This window comes from Pseudorasbora parva, chromosome 16, assembly GCF_024679245.1.
Source record: "Pseudorasbora parva isolate DD20220531a chromosome 16, ASM2467924v1, whole genome shotgun sequence".
In the NCBI taxonomy this organism is placed as follows: domain Eukaryota; kingdom Metazoa; phylum Chordata; class Actinopteri; order Cypriniformes; family Gobionidae; genus Pseudorasbora; species Pseudorasbora parva.
In genome coordinates this window covers 32,940,258-32,964,074 of record NC_090187.1, presented here as the reverse complement: position 1 = coordinate 32,964,074, position 23,817 = coordinate 32,940,258, and the positions used below count along the sequence as shown (strand labels likewise).

The 23,817-nt window shown below is 38.1% G+C and overlaps 1 long non-coding RNA gene across 1 annotated transcript; it reads left to right on the top strand.

The window, feature by feature from the left end:
* Positions 1–2,288: 2,288 nt before the first annotated feature.
* LOC137043867 (uncharacterized) lies at positions 2,289–23,097 on the top strand. Its single transcript, XR_010898574.1, has 5 exons — positions 2,289–2,508; positions 3,741–3,804; positions 11,473–11,542; positions 21,969–22,054; positions 22,469–23,097. It is a non-coding gene; the product is annotated as an uncharacterized lncRNA (long non-coding RNA).
* The last annotated feature ends 720 nt before the right edge of the window (positions 23,098–23,817 follow it).

Sequence of the window (23,817 nt, the reverse complement as noted above, 5' to 3'; positions counted from 1 at the left end):
GTGAGAGCCAGAAATCTGTCTTTTTTGTAGGGGACCAAATACTTATTTTCCACCATAATTTGCAAATAAATTAAAAATCAGACAATATGTCTCTCATAGTTGAAGTATGGAGTAAAAATTACAGGCCTCATCTTTTTAAGTGGGAGAACTTGCACATTGACGGCTGACTAAATAGTTTTTTGCCCCACTGTGTGTGTGTGTGTGTGTGTATTAATATATAGTCATACATGGTCAATGCATAACTACAAGCACTCATTTCCATATGGAAATGTATAATGTGATATATCGCATTATATTGTGCTGTATATTTCCATATATTTTGTTCCATAAGGGATATTTAGTTTCAGTCCTTGTGCTATATATTATATACAGTATACAGTAGCAATGTTAGGTTTTTTTCTGCTGATTCCAATAATGAGCAATATGAAAAGACGGACCAGTCATATTTGAAGACAGGCCTGTGTTTTTGTGGCTCAGACATATTAATGGTCCAGACAAGATGATGTGCCATTAGAGAATATTTCCATTAATTATTGTAATGTTGCTCTGTTATTTACAGAGGTCGATGAGCTAAACCAAATGCCTGTTTCTTTAATATAATATAGGATAACTGTTGAGTATGTTTTAGATTCCTTAAAGGGCACAGACAGTTCAGAATCATTTCTTATTAGCAAATTGCCAAACATTAATCAAATATAAAACCTAAAGGACATCATGTGATTTCTAATCAGCATTTAGTCTGAGGGCTCCCTGCAGCAAAGATGGTGGACGTTTATTCTTAGTTTCCTACCAACGAATAGGAGTTGTCCTTTATGAAATGGTGTACATCTCTGGACAAGTACAGTATTCAGACTACAGTTCACCATGAGGCTCTGGCATATACACCAAAGCTAAAGCAATTTCAACACCTGTTTGTTTCTTTTTTTCAGATACTCCAGTAAGTATTTCCAGCCTGAAACCTGGCAATAAAAACGTTTACTTGCAAGACATTGTCCATTTTAAGCATCAGAGCGGTGTTAGGATTTTAATAGCAATTAGTGAGTGTGTGGCTGAGGAAATTATGTTAATTAAACAGCGCAGCTGTGCGCTATGAGGGACATTTTAACTAACTAACGCTAATATTGTCAGCATACAAAAGCGTGCGGAGTGAAGCACACAGCATGTTCACTGTAATTTTCTGGTATAGTGAAGAAGAAAATGGTTTTGAATAGCAATTTTGCAAATGCACAAAAGAGTCTTTTTATTGCTAGAGTAAACTAAAGAAAGTGACCACTTATTATTGCCATCTGTTGACTTTCCTTTCCAGTATAGAATCAGGGAATCTGTGTATATCTGAAGGGGAGAATTGTTTGCTGTATTTTGCTAGAAGCAACACTAGTCCCATCAATTGTTTAGCATATGTATTCTTGGACTATTTGTTTTGTTTGGGCGGTTGGTTTACATGTGTGTCTTCTAGTTTTTGGATCTTAATGCCTTTATTTCTGCAGGTTTTGGAAGGAAACATCAGTGTATGAAAGTGTGTTTGTGAGATTCCAAAATGCCATCACAATACCTCAGTAATGTGTAAGGCTAGAAGCAGTGCCAACAAACAGTGCCGGCCGGTTTTATATTTCCCTTCATTATCAGCCTCAATAAGACCTGAGTGATTTCTAACAGGCCAATAAAACACTATAAATCTGTCCAACTTTACCTTCAGCCGTTTCCCTCTGTCATTCCAGGGAGAGCATAAGCAATGCATTTCTCTTTGATGTGCCGATTCAGATCACTCGCATCGACCTCTGTTTATTGCTTGGCATTAAAGCTGTTGCAGGCAGATATGTTCTGTATCAATGAATAAAGCAGTGTTTTGAAAAAGGTCATAAAGATGTGTGAAAATAAATATTTTTGGCCTCACAGTTTCAAGTTTTTAGGTAGCCTATAATGAAACTGTATTACAGTAACTTTCACCTTGCAAAAGTATGGGGTCCAAAAATCATAGACCAGTAGTGAAATTATATGTCAGCATAATTCAAGTGAAAACTATGATGTTCCAAAGAGCATTCCAAAATAACACTGGAAACGAGTAGGCCTATCTGACCTTTTGTGATTAGTAACCTAGACATAATCTAAAATATATTTATTCGTTGAACATAATAATGTCTCTATTTATTTTTATGTAATGTTAGCCTAACCTAATTTCCAGATTAAAATAGGCTAGTTGTAGCCTAGCATTTTTTTATTTATTTTTTACTGTGGTCTCAGAAAAAAGATATAAATATTATATATAATTTTAATCTAATTATTAGAGCTGCAACAGCTACACATTGATTAATGTCAATAATGAAAATAATCGAAAACTATATTAATGATCGAAAATTAGTCTCGATTAGTCGCGTCTGCGCGCTGTTTTCGGAAACGAGCCTGTCACGTCAACGCTATGCGTCAACGTATTTACGTTGTTGAATAACTGAGCGATTTCTACGGACAAAACATATAGCGGAGGACACCGAGTGAGCTGCTCCGGTAAAGGTACATTTTCCATTTGTCCCGAAACATTAAAATGCTTTATATTTATAAGCGCTTCAAACAAAATCGTTTACCACGTCTTTCCCTGTTGTGTGACAGATGTGTGTGCTGTTTAATTCCTCGGGCATGTGTTTTCTTCAGCGCATACCTTTACGGTTATATCCTTATCTGTAAATTATGTTAGTAAGTCCCGCGAGAAATTTTATTTGGCATATTCTGACAACAAGCGAGTCTTGTTAAACTTGACTGACTTCGATGAGCGAGCGCAGTTGTGCGCATGCGCGTCAAACATACGGACCACATGACTAAAATACACATTTTGCTAAAATATTTTTTGTTAGAAATTTATTTTAGGTTTAAAATGCTACATGTAACACAATTCATCATATTTATGAGAACAGTATCAGTAAATTCACAATATATAAAATAGCCCATTAATGTAATAGGCCTATGTTCAGACCATAATGGTTTCAAAATATTTTTTTAATGTATAATAAATGTGAAAAATAACATATAAATCAATGATTATAATAACTGTTAGTAGCCTACATCTCTACTAAATAATTATATATTTGTGTGCCTCTCTCTGTGTATGCTGCTGGTCTACATTGAACAAAATGCCAAGGAGGCCAATACCAGAAATCTTTGACATTGTGGGGACATTTTTGGTCCCCATGAGGAAAAACATATTAATTATAAATCATACTAAATTATGTTCTTTGTAAATTTAAATATGCTGAATCTGTTCTGTGAGTGTTGTGTTTAAATGTCTGTGCGTGGTTAAAATAAACATATCATAAGCTACAGAGCTTGGAAAAAAGTAGACAGAATGAAAAAAAAGTAACTCATGGGACATAATAAAAGAGCATGGAATTGCACCAGCAACTCAATTCACCAGCCTTGATTCTGCATTCCCTCCCCTCACACCACAAGTTCAAGTGGCTTTTATGACCTTGTCTTCTAATTCAGCTGCCAGTAATTGGTAGCAATAATTAAAGCCACTCTCATTGGTATATGAGGCAGGGTGTGCCCAGGGCAACAATGGGATGATCAGTTCCTTCATTACCCACGGGAAACACTTACAGCTCTCTCCATCATAGGAAAGCATGAAAAAACAAAATAGCAGACATGTAACAGAGCGCATATAGATGCTCCATTTAGGCTGCTCACTGCTTTTGGCAGCCAATTTCTAATATTCTAAGAGCATTCTTATTAGGTTTTCGTTTTTCTTTTAGGTTCACAGAACGATTTGGGAACAAACAAAAGAATATTCGGTGGGCCCTCCCTGCTTCCCTAAAGGTAAATATTTAAATGCAGAGGAAAACGAGAAAGCTCTGCTGAAGTACTTGAATCCTTACAGAATGAAAACGTAAGCCTGGCTTGCCGCCTTCTATGAGGCTGATGAGGGGGGAAAAATTGTGTCCAGTATACAACAGAGTGATAGAAAAGCATGAAGCGGTGACTGATGCAGTAGTCAGGAGTCTATTATCAGCATCATGGATAAGGTTAATGTTGTGACAGTGAATAGGGGCAGACTAGAGTCATGAATCTTCTCAAAAGGTCAATCATATTCATACATTGCTTTTCATATTTTATTGCTCTCAGTCTGATGGCTGGGTGGTTATGTGGCACCTACTAAATCTTTTTCCTTACTTTGTAATGCTGTTTAAGCCTACGAGCCAAAGCTGTTAAACCCGATCCAAGGATCAGGAAGACAAAGCTTTGAAATACAGACGGCAGACAATTCAATGACTCAGTGTGCAATACCCATTAAATCAACCAAGTTCAACATGTATATCTCTGCAGGGAGATTCATAAGCTATTTCGAGCAGGAGCAATTATGTGAATAGCGTGCACTCTGACTCCCCTGTCTCACTGTTCTTAAATTGATTTGGTTCATTATGGAACCTACGTAAACATCCAGGATATTTAGATGAAATGGCCTGCTGAGTGTTTAGTCACTCTTGGACTGGCCGGCCCATGTTAATTGGTTGTGGGCTGTGGAGGATTTTTGGGAGGGGGAATGCTGAGTCATCTACAGGTAAATTGCAGATGTATTGGTCAGTTCAGAGAGTAAAATAAGTCTGTTCTTGTGGATTAAACATTAACAAATATCAGGCAAAAATCATTTACTTAATGCTCCATTTCTCTCTAAAAATGGCAAACACCTTGCATCAGTAAATGGTTAATCATTAGTAAAAAAGAGCTATCATTTAGGAAGTTGAGTAAATACTATAGGCTTGAAAGGCTTCCTGGAATGTGTGGAATGTTCAAGTTCCTGTATACAAAGAATTAAAATGTTGGGCAGCTGGAATTAAAGCCTCTGGAGTAGGCTATTATTGCATTGTAGTCAAGCATTACACAAAAGTTAAATCCCAGCCTCAGTTTTAAGGTGAGCGGCGTTCCAAAAGCCCTTTTTTCTGTGTATAACTTGTGTCAGTCTGTGCATCAGTGGTGTAGACTGGTAGCCTAGAAATCTAGACGCATCCTAGCGGCAGATTAGATTCAGATTAGAAAACGCAAATCTAATCTGCCGTGAGTATCTTCTAGCAACTCTCAATACAGTTCTGAGCTGTAAATGCCAAACTCTGGTCAGGCCAATCACATCGTGTATAGAATCGGTGGGCGGGGCTTAACATAATGAAGGCTTGTGAGTTGCGCTTGCGTGCTGCTAATCAGCTTTGACCACGACTCTGGAAGACTTGGTTAAGCTTTTCTCTGAGAAAAGAACAAAGAACGGCACTGAAGTCATTCTTAAAAAGGTATGATGTGTTAGGAGTTTTGCCAACTGGATACATACAGCGAATATTTAATCTATCAACAAGCTCCGCTTCACATTGCTCTGGTTGGTTGTGGCGCTATCCTATTGCATGCAGAGGGAGTTTAAAAGACAACCGTTTATCCCGGCCCTCTGATTGAGCCGTCAATGGTGAGTTTCCAGACCAAACATCTTGATGTTGGTCTGGCTTGTCAGACTAGTAGACTGGGTAAACCCAGCCTGATCTGCCAGAGATTTGATTTCGCCCGGCAACTCGGTCTGGAAATCCGTACATTCATTTTTTACTGCGTATGTTACACTTTTGCGGGAACCAATCACAGACTGGCTTATCCACCTGGCACACTACTATTTGCGGATTTTACACGATGACAGATAGAGAAGATGGGTTGTTGCCTGTTGATCATGTCATTTGTGGTACATAAATTTGCAGAACTTCTCACACTGGATGAGATGCTCCACGTCTTTACAATAAATAAAAAACATTTTAGAATCCTGCCCTATAATGCATTATAATTGTCTCAAATTGTTGTTAATTCTGGAGATCTGCTTCTCCCACAATTCTGAAAACAAAACATTATGCCAAATTTACACTGTAAAAATGGCAAAGAATCACTTCTGATTGGCTATTAGTTGTCTTTACACCGACTGTTTAATGCTGCTCAGATTTACATTTAAACAGCAATTTTGATAGTATACATTTATAAGGGCTAATGTGGGTCAGGTCAATAATTTAGTCTGGCTTTTATGCAGCAGGCACAGAGTAGCGTTAACTCAATTGCGTAAAGATGCCTCAAAGGTTTTTTAAACAAAAAAATATCTTGAGGTTCTGACAAAATGTTCTATTTAATATTATGAGTGTCATTTATGTATGTCTAAAATGTTATAAATTAGTCTATTAAAATATACACTGATCAGGTGTAACATTATGACCACCTTCCTAATATTTTGTTGGTCCTCCTTTTGCTGCCATGACCTGCTGAGGCATGGACTCTCCACTAGCCCCTTGAAGGTGTGGAGTGGTATCTGTCACCAAGATACCAGTAGATCCTTTAATTCCTGTAAGTTGCAAGGTGGGGCCTCCATGGATCGGACTTGTTTGTTTGCATCCCACAGATGCTCGATTGGATTGAGATTTGGGGAATTTGGAAGTTAACACCTCACACATTGTTGTGCCCCTCAAACCACCCACTATTTTTGATTTGTGGCAGGGCGCATTATCCTGCTGAAAGAGGTCACAGCCACCAGGGAATATGAAAGGGTGTACATGGTTTGCAACAATGCAGGTGACACGTGTGAAAGTAACCTCCATATGGATGGCAACTTGGCAAGACCCAATGTTTCTCAGCAGAGCATTGCTCAAAGCATCACACTGTCTCCACCCGGCTTGTCTTCTTCCTATAGTGCACCCTGGTGCCATGTGTTCCACGAGTGATATTCCACAGCGGCATCCATCTTAGTAATGTACAAAATCTGCTTCACCATCGCTGCGCTGCTGTCGTCATCGTGTAAAGCCCGCCCCAACGTTTCTGATTGGTGCCGTTATTTCGACTGATTGGAAATGGGTTTGAATGGGCTATTTGCCAGACTACTTGCAGAGCAAATCTAAACTTTTGTCTGGGTTTTCCCAGGCTAGCTCAAATCCTTTCACTTGCCCATTTTTCCTTCTTCTAACACATCAACTTCGAGGGAAAAAAAAATGCAGTTATTCATTTGACCTGCATAGTCATAATGTTATGCCTGATCATTGTACATATCAATTTAAAATAATTCATAATGTTAAAAAAACATTTCTTGAATGAATGAATGAATGAATGAATTCGTCCAGAGTTTTTGAACAAATCTCTTGAATGAATGATTCGATGATAAATCAAATAGGCCTATGATCACTTGTTGTCCACAACATCATCCAGACTATAGCCTAAACTTTTATCCAAGTTCAAGAGTTCAAGAGTTTTATTTGTCACAACCAGTTATACAGAATACAACCGGCAGTGAAATGTAAACAGGTCCGCTCCATGGACAGCAAATAACAATTAACAAAAAAAGCACAATAAATTAAAAATAGGAATAGGATAAAGGTGCTATATATACATATGTAGAATTATGAATAAATCAAGTAAAAGAAATAAGAGATGTGGAATAAAATAAGTGAGATAAAGTAAACTGGAGACTATAAAAATAATTACGTAGATAACAAGTGCAGGAGTGTAATGTGCAAACAGCATTATAATGAGTAGTTACATGGAACACAAGAATAAAGTGCAGTGCAATATCAGTATGTGAGTTTGTTAGTACTGAAGTGAGGTGAAGTCACATGTTGTTAAGTGACAGCGTTCAGGAGTCTGATGGCCTGTGGGAAGAAACTCCTCCTGAGTCTCTGTTTTGGCCATCAGGCTACGGAAGCGCTTACCAGAAGGCAGCCGGGTGAAGTGTGGGTTGGCCGGGTGATTAATGTCCTTGATGATTTTTGTAGCTCTGCCTCTGCATCGTTTGATGTAGATGTCCTGCAGAAACGGGAGAGCTGACCATGAGATGCGCTCGGACAAGCGCACCACTCTTTGCAGGGCTTTGCAGTCGTGACTGGTGCTGTTACCATACCACGCTGTGATGCACTGAGTCAGTAAACTTTCTATCGTCCCTGAATAGAAAGTTTTCAGGATAGCTGGTGAGATCCGGAATTTCCTCAGCTGGTGCAGGTGGTACAGTCTTTGCCTGGCCTTTTTCATCTGTGACTGGATATGTGCAGTCCAGGTCAGGTCCTCAGAGATGTTCACACCCAGGTATTTGAAGCTGCTCACTCTCTCTACTGGTGTCCCGCTGATCATGAGAGGGTTGTATGACCGTTATATGACCGTTGCTGTCTCTTCCTGAAGTCCACAATCAGTTCTTTGGTTTTGTTAACATTCAGAAGGAGACAGTTGTCTTGGCACCATGATGTCAGTTGCTCCACCTCGTCCAAGTATGCGGCCTCATTGTTGTTGGAAATGAGGCCCAGGACAACAGTATCATCTGCAAACTTGATGACAGAGGTTGAGCTGTGTGTGGACAAACAGTCATGCGTGTAGAGAGAGTAGAGCAGGGGACTGAGGACACAGCCCTGTGGAGCTCCCACACTCACGGTGATGGAGGTGGAGGTGAACTGTCCTACTCTCACCACCTGAGGTCTGCCAGTGAGGAAATCTTCAATTCAGTGACAGAGAGAAGAGTTCAGTCCGAGATCCAGGAGTTTGTTAGTTAGCTTAATGGGAACTATGGTGTTAAAGGCTGAACTATAGTCAATAAATAGCAGTCTTACGTAGTTCCCATTCTTGCTGTCGATGTGTGTGAGGGAGGAGTGGAGGACATGAGAGATGGCATCTTCAGTCGATCTATTGGGACGATAGGCAAACTGAAGAGGGTCCAAGGTGTCAGGGATGGAGGAGCAGATGTTGTTTTTGATGAGTCTCTCAAAGACCTTCATGACTAAAGACGTGAGAGCCACTGGGCTAACGTATCCCAATACGTTCGTTATTATTTGATGTTCGCATCACAGAAATAGCAATACTGTGTAGTTGAAAAAAAAAAAACGGTTCAAGCTGGCTGGAGGTGGATAAGCTTACATGATCGCCGCTCTCTCTGGGTCAGCGCCACGGCAGCACAAAAGCAGGCTTAAATATTCCTGTTGATTGTAATTTCAAAGGTTTGAAAGCAAATTTTACCTAAAAATGAACATCATTTACTCACCCTCATGCTGTTCCAAATCTTTAAGACTTTTATTCATCTTCAGAAGTTGAACACAAATTAAGATAAACTAAAAGATTTTACTCAAATCTGAGCGATTTCTGTCCCTCAATTGAAAAATATGGAAATACCAATTTGATGCTACAAAAAGTTCATAAAAAGATCATAAAATTAATCTAAATGAATTGAGTGGTTTATTCCAGATTTTCTAAAGAGACATGATCACTTTGATGAACAGATTTTATTTGGGCTTTAAGTGGCATGAGTGTTATGATAAACGGATGTGTGAGAACCAATGAGGTTCTCTCTTGTGTGTTACTCAGCACGTTTGAGCTTCCCACATGAACTAATTAGATTTGTTTATGTATTTATATACTTCAAAATATTGTTGCCCTATTGTTGTTTTGATTGCTTATATTGTTCTCTTAACTTGTAAGTCACTTGGGATAAAAGCATCTGCTAAATGATTAAATGTAATCCAGATATACTGCATTCAACATGTTATTATCATGTGACCTACCAGCATCCATTGCGTTGCTAGACATGTCTCAATCAGCTCTCTAGTTCAGTAGTCAGGGCACTGATCAGGGAGTTGGCCATTTTAAGGGCTGTTTCAATCACAAAATCCTTAATTTGCTCCCTAAAAACTCCCCACACTGCACAATAAAAAAATTAGAATCAGGTAGAATTAATGTTCACTGTCCTTAATTTAAGTTCTAAAGCATGAAACATAAATGATGTGAGCCAACTCAATACACGATTGTCAAACACATATCCTAGAAAGGTCTCGACTGCCACGTCATCAAGCACCACTAAAGGCTGTCCTTGTTCAAAATTGCTTAAAGGATCCTTGAAAGGCTGCCTTCATTTTGCATCCTTCATTCAGCTCATTTTGAAGGATGTATCATCAAGTGTATCCTTCTCACCTTTAAATCACCCACAATCCTTTGCACACATTTCAGTTCACAAAAAAAAAAAAAAAGAACTGGAGAAAAATGAGCTGGCACAAGCTTGTTCGTATACATTATGAAATGTAAGACAAATTAATATTTTTGAAGATGAAGGCAATGCATGTATTATCTTTTGTTATGGTGTAAATTAATAATTTGACTGCATAATGTAAGCCATCGAGCCTTCCATTCAAAAAGGACTCAATGATATGTGATAGATGTCAACATAAACATGTCGCTTCAGAAAATTTAAATTCATATAACTTTTATGATCTCCTTATGACCTATTTGAAGCATCAAAGTGTTAGTTGTGTAGCTGTCGAAGAAGAACAGGAAGCTCTCAGAGATTTTTTTTTTTGTGTTCCAAAGATGAACAAAGTGTTATTAATGACTGAATTTTCATTTTTGGGTGAACTGTCTCTTTAACATTGTTACAAAAAAATGTATTTAAAACGAATCAAATGAAATTTTTGTTTATCCTTGAATCCTTAACATTATCATGATTTCCACAAAAATATTAAGCTCAAATTATTTCAATACTTGAGCTCTTGTTTCTTCAGCACAAAATCAGCATATTAGAATGATTTCTGAAGCATCATGTGACACTGAAGACAATGGTAATGATGCTGAAAATTCTGATTTACGGTCAGAAAATATTGCCAAAGGAATGTCAAAGAACAAAAATTACATTCTTTTAAAATGTAATAATGTTCAAAGTATTACTCTTCTTACTGTATTTTTGATCCAATAAATGTGGCCTTGCAAACTTTTTGAATGGTATATTTCTTTGTAATAATAAATAATATATTTAAATGTATTAAATTTTAAGACAAATTACATTTTCAGGTTGAGGTGTTGTCAGGGTAACATGTACCAAACTAATGAAAGAAATTATTATTCACTTAGGCTATACGTATAGACTGCGTCAAGAGATTCAGGTTGTCATTGAAGCCACATACACTGAGTTGATTGACCAGTATGGCGGGCTGGCAGATGAATACTGATGAAGTGATATTTGAAAAACGCAATCGCCCCTGGGACCCCCTCTCTACGCAAGGAAGAAGAGGTTGGCAGAGAGTATGGCCTCTCATTTCCAATCGCTAGGGAGGCTTTAATGAGAGACAAACACCAGGCGATCCCTCAGGACCACGAGAGATAAATTCATGCTTGCTGATTAGAATGGCAGACAGCACAGGTGCTGAGTATGCTGAATGTCAGGGACATCACAACTTTCTTGTTCTGAGTTGAGGGGTTTCATTTCGAGTTTAGTTTCAGGCTCTTCATGTCTTCAGGCTAAGCATGTGTTAGACTGCCATCTGCTGGTAGGTGCGTAAAAAAACTGCCACAAATAGTCTGCAAAAACTCTTGAAGAATTCAGGTGTCAGTGTGCAGTCAGTGGTAGATATAAAAAGACAAGACATTTCTGTATTTTTTTTTAACTTATTAAAAATGACAAATCCTTTTTTATCTTTTTGTCTGTTTAGTGAACTTTGTTACATCTGTACTATTTTTTTCCAGGCATGAATCAGAGGACAGCTCATTCAGGGAGAACTAACACAAATGATGAATCACCGCATGAGGCTTGAATGTATGTAACATGAAATTACTCAGACAAACACACACACTAATGAAATATGTTTACAGAATATGAACATCTTCACAACCATCCAATTTCAATTAGTCTTATCCAGGCGTAAACAAAAGACAAATGACAAAGAATGTGGTTATTACAGTGATGCCGAAGACAAAGGCTTTGTTCTTTATGGCAGAATGGATAATATTTCAGTCCATTGACTTTAAGAGATCATCCAAGGATAGTATTCATGCTGCTTTTACTCTACTTGGGTGGAAAACATTGAAGGAGAAAACCCAGTGTAAAGCATAGGTCTTCTATGTATATATGTAAAGCTAAATCCACTACCATACCAAGCAGATAATAACATATATACTAGTGTGAAACTGCAGCATTGGGTTTTGCCAGTCTACAGCTTATATCCACACTCACAAAAGCTTTTTTTTTTTTTTTTTTTTACATCCCACTGGTGATTCAATTTTCACACTGTTCTGTTCAGTGAATGAGTCTTTTTCTATGATAGCCACTTTTTGGAAGCGGAGTGTTTCTTTTGATTTAGCCTCAGTTGTGTTGTCATTGCATCGTGGAGGGAAATGTTAAAACTACCTTGAAACTGGTTACTGTACAAGTGGGTGGCATTTCAAAGATTACAAGTACCTTTTTTAATATAATTTTGCCTTCCCTTCAAAGATGAGAGTTTTTCATTTACCAATGCAATTCTCCAAACTCCGAGTGCCGCATCTTACCCTCACACTCGAAGCTCGATTTCTCAAAGGTTTATTAAAATATATCATAAGATATTTTGCTCAAAAAAGTCGTGACAAGTGAAGTGAGTAAAAAAATATAAATCCTGCTACCATCCTCCATGGCCCCTTTTACAGCTATGTTGGCATATATAACATCAGTTATTTTCTATTTCAAATAAAGAATTTTTTTTTTTATTCAGATAATGTATTTTTTATGATTATCATTATATACTAATTTTAATGCAATATTTGTAGAATAATTTACAGAACTTGTATTGAAATTTCAGTTAACATTTAGGTTAGGGTCAAATTCTCACTATATGAACTAGTAGCTTATTAGCACGCATACTAAAAAGATATTGGCTGTTTATCAGTACTTATAAAGCACATATTAATGCCTTATTCTGCATCTGTATGACTATTCTACACCCCTAATACCCCATACCTAAACAACTACCATAATAATTATTAATAAGGAGTAATTAGGGGTTCATTGAGACAAGTCATTGTCATAGCTAATAGTGAGAACTGGACCCTAAATTGTGATTGGAATTTCTTTAAAGAGGTGGTAAAACACATTCTTTCTAAGCCCTGATTGTGTTTGTGGGGTGCACTGTAACATGTTCATGCTTGTTTTTTTGTTTTTTTTCATCATTTTTCATACATTTTACCTTTATTCTACACTGCTTTGTCTCTCCTTTTAAAAACGGTCTGATGGTTTCCTGGTTCTATGAAGTCAGTCCCTCAAAAATACGCAATGGGCTCTGATTGGTTAGCTGGCCCATGTGTGCTGTGATTGGCTAACTGTCTAGCACACACCAGCCTACTCTTCACAGATATAAAAAATGGCCTCGCCCCCCTTATTTAATATTCTTGAAGGAGGAGTTTATGTAAATATAGTACCTGCTGATGTCAGCGAGTCTGGAGGAAAAGGCTGTAGTTCCCTACTGGCCGTTTGCTGTAGTCCTTTGAAAGTGATTTCTTTAAAAGCAAATATCTCCCTTTGCTTTAAACTTTGAGCATTGTAACTTTGCAGATGTTGTTTATGCTCAAACAGCAACATTACACATTACAACGTTAGAAAAGTAAAATCGTGTTTTACCACCCCTTTAAACTTCAGAAGTTCCTTCAGTAAATTCTTCTTCCTGTCATTCCAATTCATATTCTAATTCCATTTAAACCTCCTGTGTGGTGTGGCCAACCAAATTTAGATTCCATATAATCATTTGATTAGCCAGTTATTAAATGCAATGTTAATGTTCTGTTTAGTCACAACGTCAGTTTGTAGGCCAACCTGAAAGTTTAATTATGCTGCGTTGTTATTTGACTGACAGTGACTAAAGCTACATTGATTATTTTCAATTGGAGATTAGAGTTTCAAGTTGCCTGGAACACTTTGAAATCAGAAGTGGGAAATTTGAATCTGAATATTCTCACCTCAGGCCTGCCTTAACATTGCCAACAAATTGCTACTGCAAGTTGCAATGGATTCTGTGACACCTGTGTTTCTCTAAAATCTCAGTGCTAGGCAAGCTTCTGTGTTATTCTCTAATAGTAAACTGTGTTAATAATATTAAAAAAAATGTTATTTCTAATAACTCTTGATAACAACAAATTTTATTGTATAATGTAGTATATTATATAAACTCAGCAAAAAAAGAAACATCCTCTCACTTTCAAATGCTTTATCTTCAGTAGATTTTACACGTGTAAGGCCCTGTTTATACCTGGTATTAAGGTATAATTATTAAGCTATTAAGATCTCAATCAGTAAGAAGACAAGGCAAACGCATACCCTTTTACACCTGGTGTTTAATGCTGCTTTCACGCGTATCAAAATGATCGTAAATACAAGTTTCCTTGTTAAAAATGACAAATGGATGCCCCCTGATATCGTGCTTACCACTGGGAAGTTCGGAAATAATTTTGAAACCCAAATTCCTAAGATGGGCAATGGGCATGCCATAAAACTACTGCTGGGTCAGGTATGACTTATTAGGTTTTTCCCCACAATTGATCGTCTTGTCTTGTCATTAATGTATAGTGCATATTTACATATGAATAATCATTTGAAGTAATGTAATTTATACACAGCGAAGATAGCCTTCATTTGACTGAAATTGCAGCAGCAAGCAGACAATCTGATAGTAATAATAATAATACATTTTATTAGTAATGCACTTTATATTAAACAAAATCTCAAAGTGCTAAGTGCTAGTATCATGAATGTAATATGGTGCTCCAACATGACACTAACCTTACATACTGTATAATTTTGGTCTAAATAAGATTTTTCCAATAAATAGGCAAGAATAAACCTGGAGAAATAAATCATTGTGTTTGTTTGATTAAAGACGTTTCTGAGCCCTGTGGTCGAGAGAATCTTTGCAGTTGCCGCTTTCAAAGTCATCTCTCCCTCATGTGAAATGACATGGCCATAGATGACAGGGGAGCTGAAGCTCTAAATGTGCAAATCTTCTCCAATCCTAGCTGTGGGCGTTTACTTCCAAGTCTCCATTGTGGCACGTTCATCAAAACCCAGCGTTCAGAAGACCACACAAACGTCATTAGTTGACCTCAGACAACAGTATAACATTTTTTTAAAAGTCTGTTCATGACACCTTTAACAAGTATCACAGACATGTGACAAACAGAAATGGAATAATGAATCTCTGATGAAGGGGAGGGGTATCCAGGGGGTGTATCATGATCACCAGCTGCTTCAGGTAGGTAACAGTTCTTGTTCTTTCACCGAGGGCACTTGCAAGTCTGCATTTCTGGGGTAGAATGACCCTAGCCCTCAACCTCCAATTCAACCAGTCCCAGACATGCTCACTGGTATTGAGTCCCAGGCTCTTTTCTGGACATGGTAGAACGGTCCTGTCTTGCAGGAAATCAAATACAGAACAAGCAGTACTGTGGCTAGACACAAAAAGGGTAATGTTAGGATTAGAATGCAGGAAGAGGAAGGAGGATGTCTTCCTTGTAACGCATAGTGTTCCGATTGCAAGGGATTGTACGTTCTTGGTGTAACTCTTGGCAGTTGTTGCCACCATCCTGTACCTGTCCCATATATATGATATTCGGATGTAGTTTGAACCTTTGCAGTTGTTGTTACACATTGTTTGGCACTTCACGAAGAGCTGTCCCTCCTATCTTTCTCTGTCCAATGATGCTGTGAAAAAACACCCCAGACCATTACAAATCCTTCACCTCCAAATCAGTCCCGCTCAGGCCTCAGTGTCACATTCGTTCAATCAACAACAAACGTGAGTCCGACCATCGCCATCACCCCTGCTGAGACAAAATCACACCTTGTCAATGAAGAGCACTTCACCAGTCCTGGGTGCCCATAGGGTCCCAGGCATTGTTGCCAGTGATGTCTCGACCTAATTTTATGTTTTTTTAAATAAACACTGACAAAAACTATACGTCTTATCCAGGAAAAACTATACTAATACGTTTTAGGGCTGGACGGTATGATGATATATATATATAACATTGATATAAGCACTCATCCGGATTTCGACCTAGCTATATTGTATTTATATAAAGCGTTCATAGGCAAATTAGCTTTCGAAATCAGGCACAATTAAATGTTAGGAATCACAAATCCTTACTGCATGTCAATATTCACGGATCATTATATTTTGGGCTAAGTTTTAAAGAACACATTGGCCCTCATTTATCAATCTTGCGTAGAAACGGGCGTATATGTTGGCGTAAGATTATGCTTACACTCCTCTCACCGCCTGATTTATGAAGCTGTGTGCACCTCTGCAATTCAGGTGTACGCAATACTTGCGATTGATAAATGTGGCGGCTGAAAACGATCGTCATTAGAATAACACGCCCCTATATATTCAAGTCTCCGCCTCTCCCACGCCCTCATTTTACGCCATGGACAAACAGAAGACGGCAAAGAGGCGAAACTTCTCCGACGTGGAGATCGGGCGCGCTCAATCATCTCACTAGTCCACTAGTCAGGGCACTGATTAGGACATAAGTCAATGGGCTGACTCCCTGATCAGTGCCCTGACTTCTGAACTAGTGAGATGATTGAGACGCGCCCATCGAGACAATTACCAGGGAAGTGGAAAAAAAACCCGAAATTGTTTTATTTGAGAGTTTAAAGAGTGGGAATAAAGGCACCTACAAAAACAAAATATGGACCCAAATTACGAGTACTGTTAATAGTGTGGGGGTTGAGAAGCGCACTCCAGCAGTTTAAATAGCTGTTTGGATGATACATTACCATCACAATGCATTATTTTACAGCACGTTTTGAAACAATTAGCATTTAATTTCATATCACGGGTCACGGCACATGTATTGGGGTGTGCAATAGTGATGGGGATGTGATGTGGAGTAAAATTCATTCACATTAATAACTACATGACAATTTGTAAGATTCTTCTTCTTCTTATTATTATTATTATTCTTAATGACGCTTGTTATTTAGAAGAATAATGTCGTTTTTATTGATTGTATTATTATTTAAAAGAAGAAGGTCATTTTTATTATTTTGTCAGTCTGAATTATTTTAGTCCCAGTCCGTGCGCAGCTGCTGGGCCTGAAACATCAGATAAAGCGCACAGGCTCGCGACTGGAGGAATACATATGCCTACAAATCAAACGCTTTGAAAAAGTCACACAAATTAAACATTGACGTTCATGTTGCACAAAAATAAACACTGAATGTTGTTGTTGTGGTTTTAAACAGTGGGTCATAATATAGCATATCTTGTCAGTGCATTTTGTGGTGTTAGGAATTGTTTTTCTGCGCATTTTCACACTAACTCAAACGTGCGTACACCACCTCCTGAGCTGGCGTAGGATTTGAGCGTGCCGTACGCCAACGTCCTTATTGATAAATTTCAAAGTCACCGTGGGTTTGGGTGTACGCTGGAAATTTGGTGTACGCACTTTTGATAAATGAGGGCCATTGAGTCCAAACTTTAATATAAACTAAGACTAAGTTAATATAACTAACAGCGGCTCTTTTGCCACTCGTGAGGGAGTGCGTTTCGGCAGGAAAGTGACATCACTGCATACCATCTATTGGAAATAGTCTGAGCACCGATAGAGCGATTTGTCTTGCTATCACCAGACCAAGCTCAATTTAAAATTGTGGTCTGGGGAGTCTGCTCCGTATTTTCTATTGCACAAGAGGCGTGATCAACTGGCATTATTCAAATAATACACAATTGGAAAGTCCTTCATCCAATCACACCACAAGAGACGTGATCAACAGGCAACGGCGCATAATTTCTCTCTCTGTCATCATCTTAAACCAGTAGTGCACCAGGTGGATAAGCCAGCCTGTGATTGGTTCCCACAAACGTGTAACAGAAGCAGTAAAAATTAATGTATACGTTTCCAGACCAAGTTGCCAGGCGAAATCAAATCGCCGGCAGATCAGGCTGGGTTTACCCAGTATAGGGATTGCATGTTCCTGGTGTAACTCTTGGCAGCTGTTGATGCCATCCTGTACCTGTCCCAAAGGTATGATTTTCGGATGTAGGTCGATCCTTTACTGGTGTTATTACACATTGTTTAACACTTTAAGGATGATCAGCTGTCACTCCTATCTATCTCCCTGTAGATCTGTCTTAAAGAATGTAAATACATATTCTTGTGGCAGCTGTAGTACAGATTTTATTTTACTTTACCAAAAACCACCATTATAAAAACCCATAGGAAATTCCAAAGGGAAGCATTTGAAAATGCAGATTTATTGTTATACATTACCAAGTCTGCCCCAGCAGGTGGCAGGATTTGACACTTATTTTTTTAATGGCTTGACCTCTGTTCAGACCAGTCCATCTTGCAGAGAACTGCTTTATACTTTGTTTAAAATTATCAAATGAGGCTTTTAGATAAAGTGCAACATGACCTTCAGTTTCCCAGAGAATAATCACAATAAAAACAGAACTGCCTCTAAGGCCATCAGACTCCTAGTTCAGTGCACCCCATGGGGTTAATTCCCAAAGGGACTTCGGTTGGATTGGACTTTAGCTACTTAGCCCATCACCCTGGCCCAATAAAGAGAGCAACAGGGGGCTGTTAAAGCTCTTTCCTTAGACCTGATTAAAAGAACTCATTGGCTATCAAAAGAAGCAGAGCTGTGTTTACAGTACAGTGCTCTGCCAGGCTCTGTTACATAACCCCCTTCAGAGTAAACCTGTAGGATCAGCAGTGTCACCTGAGAGGGGTCTAGCATGAGGCGAGAACCACTGTCAGTCAACGGGTGATTATGCTCCTCATTAGTGAACAAGGACAGCAGGGAGTTCTTAACCGTCACAAATAAAGGTAACACTTTATTTTGATAGTCCACTTTAAACATTCTAGTAAAGTAACTTTGCAACTACATTTCAACTAACTGTCATTAGATTATCTGTAGACTGTCTCATTAATATTTACTAAAACTTTATTGTGTTGGTCCCCCAACAGACATTCTACTGACTATAAGTAACTTGGCAACTACAATTCAACTTATTCTACTAACTCGAACCCTAACACCTAACCATAACCTACCAGTCTACTAATACTCTAAAAAGAGTTAGTTGACATGTAGTTGCAAAGTTACTTATAGTTAGTAGAATGTTTAAGGTGTCTATCGAAAAATATATTGTAACCCAAATGAACAACAGCATCATTTCTAAAACGACCAGAACGTTTTCAGATAGCCAAAAGCTAAACAGAAGCTCCTGACAAAAACAGTAAAACACAAAACAGTAAAACTCAAGGTAATAAGTCAAGTCACTTTTATTTGTATAACACTTTATAATACAGAATGTTTCTTTATAGTGAACAGTAAATTAATGCTCAATGATGTAAACAGAATTCAATTCTGCTGTAAAGCAGCTCTAAATATGCCATTTGTGTTGATTCAGTTTAGTTCAATTACTGTAAAGTTTATCAATTCTGAAGTGAGTTCAACTTAGTTGTCACTTACAGTATGAGTAGCTCTACAGAAGACAGCAGTGTCGTTTTTACTTTGAGTCGGTTCAATGTTGATTCAATTCGTTTCAATAACAGTGTCGATGTTGCAAAGATTGTCAATTATGAAATTAAGTCGTATAAAAAACAATCATCCAGCTCAATTCACTTCAAGTTTTTTCATCCAATAGTGCAGACAAATCTAATTAATATTAATGATTAAGTGTCCCTAAATAAATAAGCTGAAGGTGTCAGTGACAAGGAACCCAAACTCCATTTGGTGACATAAATGGAGAGAAAAAAAAAACTTGGGCAAAACCAGGCTCATTCAGGGGACCAGTTCTCCTCTGGCCAAATGAACAATGATTTATGATTCCAGACTGCATCACAAGTCAGATTGTGTATCAATACCATTCAGAATATTTCATCCTGCTCCTTCTGCTTGAAGATCAGGATACATCACTCTAGCATTTGGTGCATAAATCCAGAAAAATACAATGTTTTAATATTATTATCATAGACCTGTGAGGAAATGTTTGGGAGGATGTAAGTGCTGGAAAAAAATACTTGTTAAAGACAAGTCCAAGAATAGCTTTGCGTGGAGGGCACTGTATGCTTTATGAAGTCCTATCTTTAATATTTCAGAGTTAATCTTTGAGGTGACTTGGCCCTGAGATTTTTCAGCTTGAGGAGAATGAACTTCAAAGCCAGTAGGAGAAGGGAAGAGCCATGTGGGAGGACTTTGCCTGACATTGGAAATGTGGCTTCAAATGCCCGCAGGGTCAGCAGATCACATCAATATACATGATAAGAAACAACATTTCTACCATTAGTTCATGAGATTGTGACAAGGTGATATGTCACTGTCCGCTATCCAGAGATTACTTCTAGAGGGGTTTGAGATCCATGTGTTTTATCATCAAAGGATGACTTACTTTCTCTTTCAAGACACCACGTTTATCTTTAAACTATAGTCTTACTTAAAGAATAAAACCTTTGATATTTAACGGCTGCCATTACTTTGAGTGACCGTGATGGAAAGTTGCATTTAAACTCCAATATCATGACTAACTGAAGGTAACAAAAAAGATTATATTGAGGGATGAATAACAAATAACTTAGATTGGTGGGTTTTCACTCCACTATGAGCTTCTTTTGCAGTGGTTTTGCAGATCTGTTGGTTTCTCGTTGGGTTTAGTGATGGAATAGTGCTTCTCACTATTCAGTGGACGTTTAAGGCAGATGATGGAGATTGAGGGTTTTAGATGGTTCTGTGTTCCTGCTGGGAACTCAGTGAGAGTCCAGTCACTGGAGGAGAGGCCACTTGTGTGTCATTCGATACATGATTGTGGTTTTAGCGGGCTTAAAATGATTGCTTAATATGATGAAAAGATTTCATTTATTTTCATTTGTGTTTTGAAGATCGAAAGTCTTATGGGTTTGGAACGACATGAGGGTTGAATAAATGATGACAGAATTTTCATTTGTGGTGAATTATTGCTTATTGCAAAGCAAGAGGCTGAACTGAACAACAGTATTTTTTGAGATTTAGTCTTTTTTTTTCATTCCTACTTGTCCTTTTGTGTGTGTGTGGGGGGGGGGTGTATTGTGTTAATTTAATGATAAATAGGTTTTGTCTAAAATAGAATCTTTTATTGGATATTTAGCATGTTAGAAGAGAACAGAGCAATACAGTTAACCCATGACAACTTTACACATTATTTCTAATTTAATCAGAAGGATTTATAACCTACCCGTGCGTGCTTGTTTTTGTGAAATATCAGGACACAAATGTAAAAAATACAGTATAACCATTACGCCTATGAATGTCTCCACATTTCACAAAAACAAACGTGTGTTAACTAAAGTTATCGTCATGATTCTGAATTTTAATGAGTGCAAAATTGTCTAATATACTGAAGTAATTTAAAGGGTTAGTTCACCCAAAAACAAAATTTTGTCATTAATTACTCACCCTCATTACGTTCCAGACCCGTGAGATCTCCGTTCATCTTCGGAACACAAATTACAATATTTTTGTTGAAATCCGATGGCTCAGACAGGCCTTCATTGGCAGAAATGTATTTTCCTCTCTCAAGACCCATAAAATGGCATTAAAGACGTCGTTACAAAGCCCATCTCACTACAGTGGTTCTACAATCATTTTATGAAGCAACAAGAATAGTTTTGTGCGCAAAACAAAAAGAAATAACGACTTCTATAGTGATGGCCGATTTTAAAACTGCTTCATGAAGCTTCGGAGTGTAATGAGTCAGCCGTTCCGACTGGAGTGCCAAAGTCGCGTGATTTCAGCAGTTTGACACGCGATGCGAATCATGAATCGATACGCTGATACATTAAGCTCCGAAGCTTGAGGAAGCTGTGTTTTGAAATCGGAACCAGTGTAGTGAGATGGGCTTTGTAATGACGTCTACCTTTTAAGGCTCTTGAGAGAGGGGATGTCATTGCTGCCAATGGAGGCCTTTCTGCGCCATCGAATTTCAGCAAAAATATCTTAATCTGTGTTCCGAAGATGAAAGGAGGTCTTACGGGTCTGAAACGGCATGAGGGTGAGTAATTAAAGACAGAATTTTAATTTTTTTGGGTGAACCAACCCTTTAATGTCGAATGCTTAAATCTAGACGTCACAGGTCATTTGGGTCCTGTATTGAGATTGTTTGTCTCTGATGGTTAATTGTCCTGTTTATTGCCTCTGTTTGTCTTGGCATCAGTAAACACTGTTATCTCAACAGGGTGCCACCTCATCTGACTATTCATGAGCACGTTACACGTCAAGCCTGACACTCTCACAATGACTCACCAGCCACAACAAATTAAGGTAAAGGCTTTCTGCCCACTGATTGAATGGACTACTTTGCTGTGTTTTTTTTTCAGTTTTTTTAGTGCTCCTTAAAAGACAAAAAGACTCCCATGCTTAATTTCTTAATCTGATGTTAGATCATGGGCGAGTGAGTTTCAAATAAAACTCAAACCTTAAAATAGTTCTAGACAGTTGATAGTTTTACTTGCATTTCTATCACCTGATAATTTTTTTCTGTCCTCTTTGTTTTCGGGTCTCGGATATAACATTACAATTTGTTAGCGTTTACATCAATCTTAGACGTTAACGTTGCGGCTTCTCCTCCTGATCTATAGGACTTTATTTTGCTCTGTGAAACAGCCCAACTCTGTGTGAAAAGGTAATAAAAAAATCACTTCACACACAATAACTCACAGGGCTTCTTTTGCGCAGGAGACTGGGTTCGGGGAATGCTTTCATTAATCATGAAGCGCAGTACGGACTCTAGCACCGCTGCTCCTACTGAACATACATAACTGTCCTGGCAGGAAGAGCGATCGCTGGCCCCTCGCTCGGCACAGGGCTAAAAACATCACGACCCGCTGCATGCTGGGAGTTTTTGTGACTGATGGGACCCGGCTGAAATGTCCATCAGAGAGTGTATGTGGCATTTGAATAGAAAGAAAACAAGAACTGTTACATACTTAAGCAAAGAACAGTGTATTTGTTTCTAGCTGGTCTGCAACTGGTTGCGTACGGGCCATAAGTGTCCCAGAGGTCCTTAATGTTGCATTATCCAATATTTCACAACAACCCATGTGTTTTTGATGATTCATATTAAGTCCAAGAACATTTAGTGTCATAAAGAGAATGAGTTTGGTGGTGTCTGAGCTTATGCTGTTGTTTGCTTTATGAGCTCATTGTTTCTGACAGTTGTTAGAGACCGGTCTTGGAGTGGTAATATATGTAAAATAATATTAGAAGAGATAAGCAGAGAATATGATGACCAACACTAACTGACAAGTTCTAGACATGTATTTTCCTTTTTAAACATAAACTACACACACATTCTGTGTAATTTATTCCTGTGATGGCAAAGTTGAATTTTCAGCAGCCATTTCTCAGTGTGACATGATCCTTCAGGAATCATTCCAATGTGAGGATTTGGTGCTCAAGAAACATTTTTTTAATTATTATCAATGTTGAAAACAATTGTGTTGCTTAATATTTTTGTGGAAACCATGTTCTAAAAGAACTGCATTTATTTGAAATTGAGATCTTTTTTAACAATATTACAACTTGTTAGTGCCACTTTTGATCATTGATCTTTGATCATTTGCAGAGGTGGGTAGTAACGAATTACATTTACTTCGTTACATTTACTTGAGTACATTTTTTGGGTAACTTGTACTTTTAGAGTATATTTAAAAATGTGTACTTTTACTTTTACTCAAGTACATTTCTTGTGAAAAAACTGTACTTTTACTTCGTTACATTCGGTGGCGTTCCTCCGCTACTGTCAATGGTGATAATTAATTATATATTTTAAAATTAGTATGACTTGTTCGCAAGTCTCGCGAAATGTTGGAGAGGCTGCTTCGCGAGAGGTGGATATGCATCACCCGCATAAAATTAGCGCGCGTTTAGTCAGAAGATGATGGCCGAAGCAGAGGGAGATGTGTGTGAGCTACGGCAGATCACCCGTACGTGGCCTCAAGTTCAGCCTGTTTTCAGTCCAAGATGTCAAAAAGAACAGTTTCATAATTTAATGCATGCTGTGTGCACCAAAATGAAATGACATC